This window comes from Schistocerca cancellata, chromosome 9 (assembly GCF_023864275.1).
Source record: "Schistocerca cancellata isolate TAMUIC-IGC-003103 chromosome 9, iqSchCanc2.1, whole genome shotgun sequence".
NCBI classification, from domain to species: Eukaryota; Metazoa; Arthropoda; class Insecta; order Orthoptera; family Acrididae; genus Schistocerca; species Schistocerca cancellata.
This window is the reverse complement of record NC_064634.1, coordinates 362,295,836-362,308,086: the sequence shown is the minus strand read 5'-3', so window position 1 is coordinate 362,308,086 and position 12,251 is coordinate 362,295,836. Positions and strand designations below refer to the sequence as shown.

Here is a 12,251-nt window from a genome sequence, read left to right as displayed (position 1 = left end):
CAATGCTCCTGCCAGCTGTGGAAGAGAGAGCATGATCATGACAATTTTTACACACATAATTTTGCATAGTTCATAGATCATGCAGTTCTAGAAAATTACAAGCTACAACAGACATTTTATAAGTAATATACACGTTGTTATTATTGTGGATTCTTTAATGCAACAGCAAGGAAAGTTATGTCAGCTGTATTTGGAAGCCCTAGGAAGAAGCAGGTGTTTTTGTTTTTGGCTGTGTACTCTAACATTAGATTGGGAAGGGGTGGAAATGGACCCTGCAGTGGTTGAAGACCAGAGGTTGTACATCAAGATCGATACTTTATGTGGCAAAAACCTGACAGAAATCCACAGTGCATTAAGTGAAGTTTATGTTGAGTTTACAGTGGACTGTAGTGTAGTTTCAAGTTGGGTTAATAATATTTGTGGTGGTTGTATGAGCATTGACGATAATCTAAGATGCGGAAGGCCAAACATGTCATCAGATGAATAAAGTGTGGCAGATGCTCTTGTAGGAGATCGGAGAGTGACTTGTGAGGAACTCTTTGAACTCGTGAGAATAATCCCCAACATCATTATTTTGTATTCTGACAAATGATTTGAAGAAGAGAAAAATTTCTGCAAGAAGGTCGCACACTATTTGACTGCTGAAGAGAAGCAGAAATGCCTGGACATTGCAATGGTGCTTGAACAATTGTTCAACCATTTAGATCAAGGAGTGTTGTGTTAAATTGTCGCTATTGATGAAATGTGGATAGAGACTTTGGACCAGAGTTGAAATCTCAGTCCAATGAGTGCAGAGCTTCAGATTCTCCACATCAAAAAAGATTTCAATGTGCTCAATTAAACCACAAGCAAATGGTGATTTTTGCTTATGATCACTAAGGGATCATTATGACAGATAGAGTCCCATATGGAACAAGTATCACAGCAGTGTATTATCATTGGCTGTGTACTCTAACATTAGATTGGGAAGGGGTGGAAATGGACCCTGCAGTGGTTGAAGACCAGAGGCTGTACATCAAGATCAATACTTTATGTGGCAAAAACCTGACAGAAATCCACAGTGCATTAAGTGAAGTTTATGTTGAGTTTACAGTGGACTGTAGTGTAGTTTCAAGTTGGGTTAATAATATTTGTGGTGGTTGTATGAGCATTGACGATAATCTAAGATGCGGAAGGCCAAACATGTCATCAGATGAATAAAGTGTGGCAGATGCTCTTGTAGGAGATCGGAGAGTGACTTGTGAGGAACTCTTTGAACTCGTGAGAATAATCCCCAACATCATTATTTTGTATTCTGACAAATGATTTGAAGAAGAGAAAAATTTCTGCAAGAAGGTCGCACACTATTTGACTGCTGAAGAGAAGCAGAAATGCCTGGACATTGCAATGGTGCTTGAACAATTGTTCAACCATTTAGATCAAGGAGTGTTGTGTTAAATTGTCGCTATTGATGAAATGTGGATAGAGACTTTGGACCAGAGTTGAAATCTCAGTCCAATGAGTGCAGAGCTTCAGATTCTCCACATCAACAAAGATTTCAATGTGCTCGATTAAACCTCAAGCAAATGGTGATTTTTGCTTATGATCACTAAGGGATCATTATGACAGATAGAGTCCCATATGGAACAAGTATCGCAGCAGTGTATTATCATAACGTCATGCCAAATCTGTGCAGAAATATACACCAAACCATTCCTTAGTTGCTCAAGGCTGAGCCACTCATTCTCCACGACAGTGCTCACCTGCATATTGGTGAAGTTGTAGCCCAAAAACTGTGTAAACATGAATGGGAAGTATTGCCACATCCTCTCTTCAGCTCGGACATGATTCCATCAGACGTGTTGCCGAAGTTCACAAAACTTATGAGTCGACACCATTATCTTTCTCTGAGCTATTTGACAGATGAAGAGAAGTGGTGTCCTGGATGGAATAATAGAGCTTCCAAGACAATGGTATTCAGTCATAGAGAAGCAGGGAGACTATATTGAAGGAGTAAAGAGATATTGGAGAGGGGGGGGGGGATTTAAGCAAAAAGATTAATGTGCATTATTTATGAAATGTTCCTCATATATTTTAGTTCCTTTCATCCATGTAGATTGGCCTGCTTCCTGACAACGTGCTGTGAACATTCTAGCCAGGTAAAGCTGTTGATTCAATGGCTGACCATAACTGGAAATTAGTTGGAAGCTGAATAATCCAAGACATTACAGGAAAGAATCCCCCCTGCCCGGTCCCACTCTCACATAAACACAAGGAAAAAGACAACAGGAACACTGGCTTTGTCAAACTTAGGTGGAAATGACTAAAGTGAAACAGCAGTCCCCTCATTAAATGTTCATATAACCATAGTCTGCAGACCTGTGTTAACAATCATAGCTCTTCTGATAATGGCGAATACAACTTTGATTTTATATCATGCAAATTTTGATGATATCAAAGTTATGAGAGTTTGTTGCAATTGTAGTTCTCAAAAGAATTACATGGAACTTATGCTCCTAAAATGTTTGGGCAAATGGTTTCCAAAAGCTGTATTCTTGTGAACTGGAATTTCTTGGAAGTTATGCTAAAGTGATGTGCTAAGTAGTGATGTAAACAAATTGTTACGATTATTATAGTTAGCATAGTAAAAAAATCTGTATTTTATTATTATTGTTGTTGTTGTTATCATCATAAACTTTTTGACTCATTGAAAGTGAGGCAGATGGCAGGTAAAATTTGGGAGTTTGAGGAGAAGGGAGGTGGGGTGGGTTAAGACTATAACAAACTGTGACATCCCCTCCAGACCCAAAGCGTTGATCTGTACATGGCTGTTACTGAGCTAATGTGACACAGATGTGAGTCAGTCATTTATTGTTTTAGCTCATGGTATCATAAAGTAACTGCATTAAAACAACTGAATAAAATTCATTCAACATCTTATTGAAATGTGAAACTTCATGATAATTATGTTTATAAATAAGTTATTATATGACTCATACCTCTCTTCAGTCGCAACAGACATCTGCACGTTAGTGTCTGTGAATACTGTACTAATGCATGCATTATTGCTAAAAATGAATGATATTCAAACAACAGTCAGAGCAGATTTTCTCAGTTTAGAATTCATTGGGCAGACTGTAACATTTGCTATGTTTGACAACGAACAAAGATGAAATGAACATATAAAATAATTTTCTGATGATACTGTTGTTCACTTGATATCATAGGCACTTACAGTACCAATAATAGCAATATTCTAAAATATCATAAACGTGTGTCTTTAAATTATAAATTGACATCACTATCACGCTCATCACTGTAAAGTTCCTGTGCTTCAGAATTCAGCACTATAGCAAGCACTTTTTTTGCAGTTGTATCTGCAAGATGTAATACCTGTATTTTCTAGTTCAGTAATAATATGAGTCAGCAATATTAATTTATACAAAATTTTTAATACTTAAATACGCTATGAAGTAATGTTGGATAGTCTGAATGTTGACACTTCCAAAAAGGTGACTAATGTTGTGTAATATATGCTAAATTCAGTTAGAGTTTGTAACATGTTAAGTAGCTTAATTGTTGTGCACATATTAATTTAGTAACATGTTAAATAGCGTAATTGTTGAACACATATTAATTAATTGGATGATAAGCAATCTAGATATGCATTTTGATTAATCCATATTGCTGCACTATTCATAATCCACAGTACTGCACATGTCAGTATTTGGTGAAATGTGACAGTTTAGAGAGAGAGAGAGAGAGAGAGAGAGAGAGAGAGAGAGAGAGAGAGAGAGAGAGAGAGACTGAGAGGGGGGGGGGGGGTACTAAATTTTCATAAGATTAACAGTTTGAGATAAATGTCAGATATATGGCCAATCAGATCCAGTTAAAATTGCATCAGTGATGTCCCAAGAATAGTGTGAGATCTTTTAAAAATGGTATTCTTTCACTATATATGTAACCTAGAGTAATGAACTTTGATTGCAGACCACATTGCAACACACCCAGGAACTGAAATTTATTAAAGATTTTTCTACAAGGCTGATTGGCACAAGCTATTTCTCCATTTGCAAGAAGGAACTGATGAAAAATGCAGCATCAGTCTGTCACTTATCTTCCTAAATAAGTTACTAAAATCAACTGTCATCGTGAATTTAGTGCTGCAAGGTCATGTATGTTTAGGCAATACTGGGCCACACAGTGTATCTGCTCTAATGAGTAGATATGGTCTCCTTTGTTTCCAGTAAGTCCAGCCTTTGTAGTGGACCTCTGCTCATGTGTCACAGAAACATAGTTAGTTCCAATCAGCTTATGAAATAGTTCTGGAACTTTGCACAAGTTCTTCTCTTTTATCAAAAATTTTGTCTCATTACCATCTAAAGTTTGTTTCTATCTTTGATTTTTTTTCCTAAATAAGAGTCAGTTAAATAACATTTTCCAAGACAAGTGACTTTCATTTTGCACCTTCCCCCTTCCCCTTTTTCTATATAGACTTCACCTTTGTAAGTTTTCACTACTAATTGTGATATGCACTGTGTATAAATCATATACTTGGACACCTCTGACACCCCTCTGAGCTTGGTGCCCGAAGTAGCAGCTTGTACTGTTTGGGCCTTAACCTGTCTCCTTTTGTTTCTCATGTGCTTCTTTAGTTTGGCTTCCTTCTGCAAAAACAGTTTGTGTCCAGAACCTTTATTTTGGTTTTGTGCTTACTTAATTTGCTGATATAATTAGTTGAAAGTTTCTCCGGGCTGTCATCACTATCGCAAACTTGTGTGGTGGTGCTCTGCGTGAGAGAAGTTGGCCAAAGCTTGCTTCCTGACTACTATTGTTTGGACAAATTTGGAGTAAAGTTCCTAATCACCACAATTTGTTCAGCTGTCCTCATTTAGACTCTGACCCCTCTGAATCATTCTGATTCCTTTGTCAGTTGAAGATGTTAAGCTTGTTGGGTCCCTTCATACAGTTTGAGAGTAACATATGGTGTCCAGCCTTAGGATCTATCCTTCTCAAATCTTTCATCAGAAACAACACAAAGATAAACTACACTCAATATGCACTTTGCATGATCATTTTCACTAAACACTCACACTTAAATCTCAAATTTTGTAAAGGAATGGTTCTGGAAGGATGTATGAGGAAAACCTTTCATAGATTTAGGCAGCTAATTCCTAAGGAATGTCCCAGCTAATAATGCCTCTTGGTTTTCATCTTTAATGTGAAGTGTGTGGCAATCCTTTATTGAAGCAGGTAGATAAAAATAAATGTGCAAACAGTATAAAGCATAACCAATGTAAATTCACTCATCATAATTTTCCATAGATCTCATCAAAGATGTAGGATGAGCCAAGGTATACATTAACAGAAGACAAGGAAATCATAGACATATCAATTCCATATTGTACTGATAATGGACAATCACTCTAGTGCATAATAGTATTCATACTTAGGCCACTTCAAAGAAGGCTACTATTTGGCAAAAAGCTGATGTCTCCTCAGTAACTCTAATCTGCGATCAATAGCTTAACATTTAGTTGATTGCAATGATATTTTTAACAAATAGGGTGTGTCCACTTGAGACAATCAGGAAATCTGGGAAAAAGTGGGAATTTTTCACTCTCTAACAATGAATTTTACTTTAGCCTGCTACTGCAGAACAGTATTTTAGCAATAAAACTTAAACTAGAGAATAGCATCAAAAAGAAAACCTTAGCTGCAAAGAAAATATGCCACTTACAACAACAACACACATGCACACACAAGCTTCTGTAGACAGCAGAATATGTTAAAGGCTTTTGGGTGAAGACTGTGCAGTACTTTGTAACATCAAATGCTTTTGATGAGCATGATGTCACAGCTGTTTACATTTTTAACAGGTCATGGGAAAATATTATGAATGGGGGTTTGAGAAGTGTTAGGCTCAATGTAAATTTCCTTTTATTCAACATTAATTGTGTTACTCAAGTGATCTTGCGCTACTCCCACACAACAACTTGTGCTAACTGTACACTTTCTTGTTAAATGTTTGCTTGTAGTGATGCTTATTTGATTTCATTACTCTCTCAATCAAAGGATCTGTTCTTGGAGGCTCTAGTTCCTTTGCAGCTAACTTTTGCTGGTTAATTTAATTTTGGGTTCACAGAGGGAGAATTTCACTCTGCAGTGGAGTGTGCACTGATATGAAACTTCTTGGCAGATTAAAACTTTGCGGCGAATTGAGACTCGAACTTGGGGCCTTTGCCTTTTGCAGGCAAGTGCTTTACTGACAGAGCTACCCAGCATCACTCACAACCCCTCCTCACGGCTTTGCTTTACTGTTAGCATTTAAAATAGATTTGACATAGTACATGTTTACTCTTCACGTGATAGCCAATTCCTGCATAGTAAACAATCAACTCCAAAGACAAAGTGCCATCTGTGGAAAACTCAACTAGTAATGTCTACAAAAATGGTCACTTGACTAGAATACAAATGAGGCACTGAGATCCATAAGGGCCTAAAGCACACTGCCCTCGACCCAACATTTAAGTGAGTGATACAGCTTTCCATGAATTTTCATATATACAATGTGGGCCTACAGCACAGATAAACCAGACTCACCATAAGATCAACAGATATCAGAAGTATGAATAAATGCTAGAATCTCACAATCATCGGTGATGTCCTTTAGACTCTTATGATTCTAACAAGGGAAATTCTCCATTGCACTACCTTCACATCTAGCGGTAAGAGGGCCCATTGGATAGCACATCAAAAACTAAATATAGATCAAGCATGAAAACAGGAAGAAGGTATAACGAACAGTGGGGAAAAAAAAAAAAAATAGAAACGATGAACAATCATAGCTCAGGAAGTACAACACTGAGCACAGATGCAGAGTCATGGTGTTGTGATTAACGGTGACAGTGTTGGACTGCAAAGCCAAAGCGGATGAGCCCATCTTCAAAATACCATCGTGCCAGTACTTTTTTTACCTTTCTTTCTTTCTTTTTTTCCCCACAAGATTATGAACTGTCTGTCCAGTCATTGACATATCTGTTCTTATATTCAAATTTATGTCCGTGACATGCTGTAATGTCCATTTGCAACAGCGAGGTGTAAAGAAGAGGCACATAATGAAAGTGGGATTCTGCACAGCTACTCTATTAGCAGCCGAAAGGAAGTGGCATTCAAATGGCAAGCACAAATGTTTGATGAAAAGGCGACAAGTCCACTGACGTCTCCACTAGAAAACACATTGCTATGTCATACACAGCATTAGTGACAGTATGTGTGTCATACGAAAGAAATCTCTTATCGATGCACCTAACTTGTATGCCAGATGAGTGAGTGACATATGCCTCCTTGCCCAATTTAGGTGTTCGAATGAATGTGAATGTGATCACTCCCAAAGAAATGATGAAAACATAATAGTTCGTTACATAAGCTGCAACAAATGAATGCAACAGTTTCATAATCACTCAGTTTTACGTGTGCTCTATCAAAACATACGTTTTTAACATTTTTGAAGTTGCATTCCATTTTGGAAGTTTTGATTCTTGAATTCCTTTGTTGTAGCATTGCTCACATTTATTTGTTGTTTTCATTTCAGTGAGATGTCTGTGTTTGATGTTGCTGCTCTCACTATTCATCCCACTTACTTGCAAAGTAATGTATTCATACCATGTGACTCATATTCTATAACCAGTGTATAGTACAACAATTACCAGGACTACAGAAAGATGACAACCAATTCAATGACCAGACAGACAGTTGATAGTGTTGTCATCATCATCATCATCATCATCATCTTCATTTCCCGTCTATCCAACATTTGGTTGGGTTGGGATATCAATGGTACTTCACCACTTTATTTGGTCTTTCCATCATTCTTCTTCCACAATTTGGTCCCATAGCAGGTTTCTCCTCTTTAAACTCATCTCTTTTGTACCACTCCATCTTGTTCTTGGTCTTCCTCTTCACCTCTTGCCCTCAATCTTGAACTCCGCCATTCTTCTTTGTATTCTTCCCTCTCCCATCCTCTTCACATGCCAAAACTATTGTAATCTATTCTTTTCAATTTCCTCAGTCAACTTCTCCACTCTAATTTCCTTCCTAACATCTTCATTTCTCTCTCTCTCTCTCTCTCTCTCTCTCTCTCTCTCTCTCTCTCTCTCTCTCCCCCCCCCCCCTCCCCCTCTCCCCTCGTTTTCTCTAGCATAGTTCTCAGAATTCATTTCACTGGATTGTATGCTACTTTCCTCTCTTCCAGTCATAGTCAAGTCTCTGAGCAATAAATTAGTATGGGTGTGAAGTAAGTCCTGTATAGCACCAGCTTGCACCTCATTGGCACTTCCCTTCCCCACACCAAGCCCTTCACACACTGGTAAAATGTACTTCTCTGTTATATGGTTTTGCTGATTTCTGTCTCCAAACGAGCATTCTCCATTAATAGACTTCCCAAATATTTAAAGTTGTCCACTATTTCAATATCCCGTCCCTTAATATGAATTTGTCCCTTGCCCTCTCTATCCCCTCTGGTTACCACCATGGTCTTGCTTTTCTCCACACTAAATTTCATTCCATATATCTCGACCTTATCAGTTAGGCTGACTATTTGTTTTTGTACCTCTGTACTACTTGTTGCCCACACCATAATATCACCAGCAAATAGTAACAGCTTCATCTCCCTTCCTCTATGGGCTTCTTTCGTCTCTCTGACTATTTCATCCATCACCATTATAAATAGTAATGGTGATATCACACTTCCTTGTCATAGTCCCATAACATACACTCCTGGAAATGGAAAAAAGAACACATTGACACCGGTGTGTCAGACCCACCATACTTGCTCCGGACACTGCGAGAGGGCTGTACAAGCAATGATCACACGCACGGCACAGCGGACACACCAGGAACCGCGGTGTTGGCCGTCGAATGGCGCTAGCTGCGCAGCATTTGTGCACCGCCGCCGTCAGTGTCAGCCAGTTTGCCGTGGCATACGGAGCTCCATCGCAGTCTTTAACACTGGTAGCATGCCGCGACAGCGTGGACGTGAACTGTATGTGCAGTTGACGGACTTTGAGCGAGGGCGTATAGTGGGCATGCGGGAGGCCGGGTGGACGTACCGCCGAATTGCTCAACACGTGGGGCGTGAGGTCTCCACAGTACACCGATGTTGTCGCCAGTGGTCGGCGGAAGGTGCACGTGCCCGTCGACCTGGGACCGGACCGCAGCGACGCACGGATGCACGCCAAGACCGTAGGATCCTACGCAGTGGCGTAGGGGACCGCACCGCCACTTCCCAGCAAATTAGGGACACTGTTGCTCCTGGGGTATCGGCGAGGACCATTCGCAACCGTCTCCATGAAGCTGGGCTATGGTCCCGCACACCGTTAGGCCGTCTTCCGCTCACGCCCCAACATCGTGCAGCCCGCCTCCAGTGGTCTCGCGACAGGCGTGAATGGAGGGACGAATGGAGACGTGTCGTCTTCAGCGATGAGAGTCGCTTCTGCCTTGGTGCCAATGATGGTCGTATGCGTGTTTGGCGCCGTGCAGGTGAGCGCCACAATCAGGACTGCATATGACCGAGGCACACAGGGCCAACACCCGGCATCATGGTGTGGGGAGCGATCTCCTACACTGGCCGTACACCACTGGTGATCGTCGAGGGGACACTGAATAGTGCACGGTACATCCAAACCGTCATCGAACCCATCGTTCTACCATTCCTAGACCGGCAAGGGAATTTGCTGTTCCAACAGGACAATGCACGTCCGCATGTATCCCGTGCCACCCAACGTGCTCTAGAAGGTGTAAGTCAACTACCCTGGCCAGCAAGATCTCCGGATCTGTCCCCGATTGAGCATGTTTGGGACTGGATGAAGCGTCGTCTCACGCGGTCTGCACGTCCAGCACTAACGCTGGTCCAACTGAGGCGCCAGGTGGAAATGGCATGGCAAGCCGTTCCACAGGACTACATCCAGCATCTCTACGATCGTCTCCATGGGAGAATAGCAGCCTGCATTGCTGCGAAAGGTGGATATACACTGTACTAGTGCCGACATTGTGCATGCTCTGTTGCCTGTGTCTATGTGCCTGTGGTTCTGTCAGTGTGATCATGTGATGTATCTGACCCCAGGAATGTGTCAATAAAGTTTCCCCTTCCTGGGACAATGAATTCACGGTGTTCTTATTTCAATTTCCAGGAGTGTACTTAAACCATTCAGTTCTTCCAACTGGTGTCTGCACACAACTAGAGCATTTTTTGTACATTGCCTGGATGACTTCAAATGTTTGCTTTCAAACTCCCTTCCTCTTCAAGGTTGCCAGTACCTTTTCCATGGGAGCACTGTCATATGCTTTCACTAGGTTGAGAAATGTCATCACCAGATCTTTCCTATACTCCCAATGTCTTTCCATCAACTGTCTCATACTAAAGATTGAGTCCACTGTTGGTCTACCATGACGAAAGCCATACTGGTCCTCTTCTAACTGCCCTTTCACTTTTTCTCTCACTCTTCTTTCCAGTATCCTCTCCATTATTTTTGCTACTTGGGATATGAGTGTGAGCCCTCGATGGTTGTCACATACTTTCCTGTCATTCTTCTTGAAAATTGGGATTATTATTCCCTTTCCCCATTCTTCAAGTACACATTTTTGGGTCCAAATGCATCTTATGTTGTGTAAAAAGTAAACAAAATAAATTGGCACGAGGGAGTTTTGGACACTGCTTATCCACTTTGTAGTTGAACACCATGACCAGTTAACCAAGCCACATGGCTGTTCCAGCACACTTGATGTACTTCTTAAGCTTGGACCATTTGTTTTTTCTATTTTACTTTTTTTACAGTTAAGTACACCTTCTTCCTTTGTGCTTGATGTGTGTGCAGTTTTTGATGGTCTATCCACTGGCCCATCTTACCACTCAGTGGGGAATTTCCCTTGAAAGTGCTTGAATGGATTACTATATGATAAAATTCATAACTTAATACACCATAACTTACTCAGAAACCCACAAAATAGGTTTACTGTCAGTACAACTTTAACACATACTGACGTCCTATCTAATTTCGCTGCAGTATATAGTGAGTGAACCACCATATTTGAGGAGTGTGCTATCATGTAGCAGGATTTATGTCGAGCAGATGGGGGTAAAAGTCTGTCACAGTACGCTACCACTTGGTGGCACTGACGTAAACTTCTAGTTGGGAGGCAAGGGCTAAGCATGCACATCGTCAACTGTGCACATTGTTTATCAAATCTGTATGTATTTGGCCCATAAGGCAATTATGTCATGTGATTTGGTCATGCAAAAAACCTCCTTAAAATGTGCACAACTGAAGGTGTGCTCACGGCCCTGTTGCAAATTTCACAGAGTATAAAGAAGCAGTAGCACAGTAGATTTAAGTGCTGCATCTTCCAGATAGCAGCATCTGTTATGTCTAACAGCATTCACAGACAAATAACCAATAAATCTGCTATGTGTCAAAAGTTTGGGTGATAATGTGCTCTTGTGCTCTTACACAGCACCTGCCACTGAATGGACGTAAAAAAATTGGCATTCAGTATCATTGCAGAATCATCTAAGCCTCTGCTTTAGACCTACCACTCTGCCGCAAGCAACTGACCCTGGGTACGTCGTTACAAAGAGTGAGCTTAGCCTGTACCTCAAGTTTGATGTTAGCTTACATCAAGTCAGTCATCCACTAAAAGGGACCAAAGCTTACCTCAGAACCCAAGCAGCATGCATCATTCTTGCTGACATGAGCCACAATATGCAGTTGATTCCACCCAGTGCACACAACAGTTGCTGGCAGAGCCTCCTCCACATTACATATGAGCTCCCCTGCCCCTTCTCCCACTTGCTATTTTCCTGAAGGGCTCCATAGCCCACCCTCTGCTCTTGTCCAGACTGGGCTGGAGATTTGATCACTGGCTCAGAACTGTTTTCAACACTGAGCGGTACCTTGTAGCTAAGATGTAATGAGTCATCCATGCTGCATGTTTCCACATTCTCCTTCTGCCCAGGGAGACATGAATCCACCACTAGCCACCACTCATGCCTGATTGGAGACAGACTGGTCAGATGCTGTGTATCAGAATACACAGTGACAACAGCGTTACTGGGGGATTCCAGTGGCACCGAAAATATTACTGAATACAAATGTATCAACAGTGACTTTTCACAACTAACTCAACTCTCACAAAAACTTCTGTACGTAATGGATATGCAAGCTCTAAATGTTAACAAACACTAGACAATCAGATAAAACCACAGACAAGAATGA

General features: G+C 40.8%; 1 protein-coding gene across 1 annotated transcript in view; it reads left to right on the top strand.

Moving 5' to 3' along the window:
• LOC126100342 (mucin-19-like) overlaps positions 1-12,251 on the top strand; it is a 445,217-nt gene that overhangs the window by 410,415 nt on the left and 22,551 nt on the right. The gene's annotated exons all lie outside the window — the stretch shown is intronic.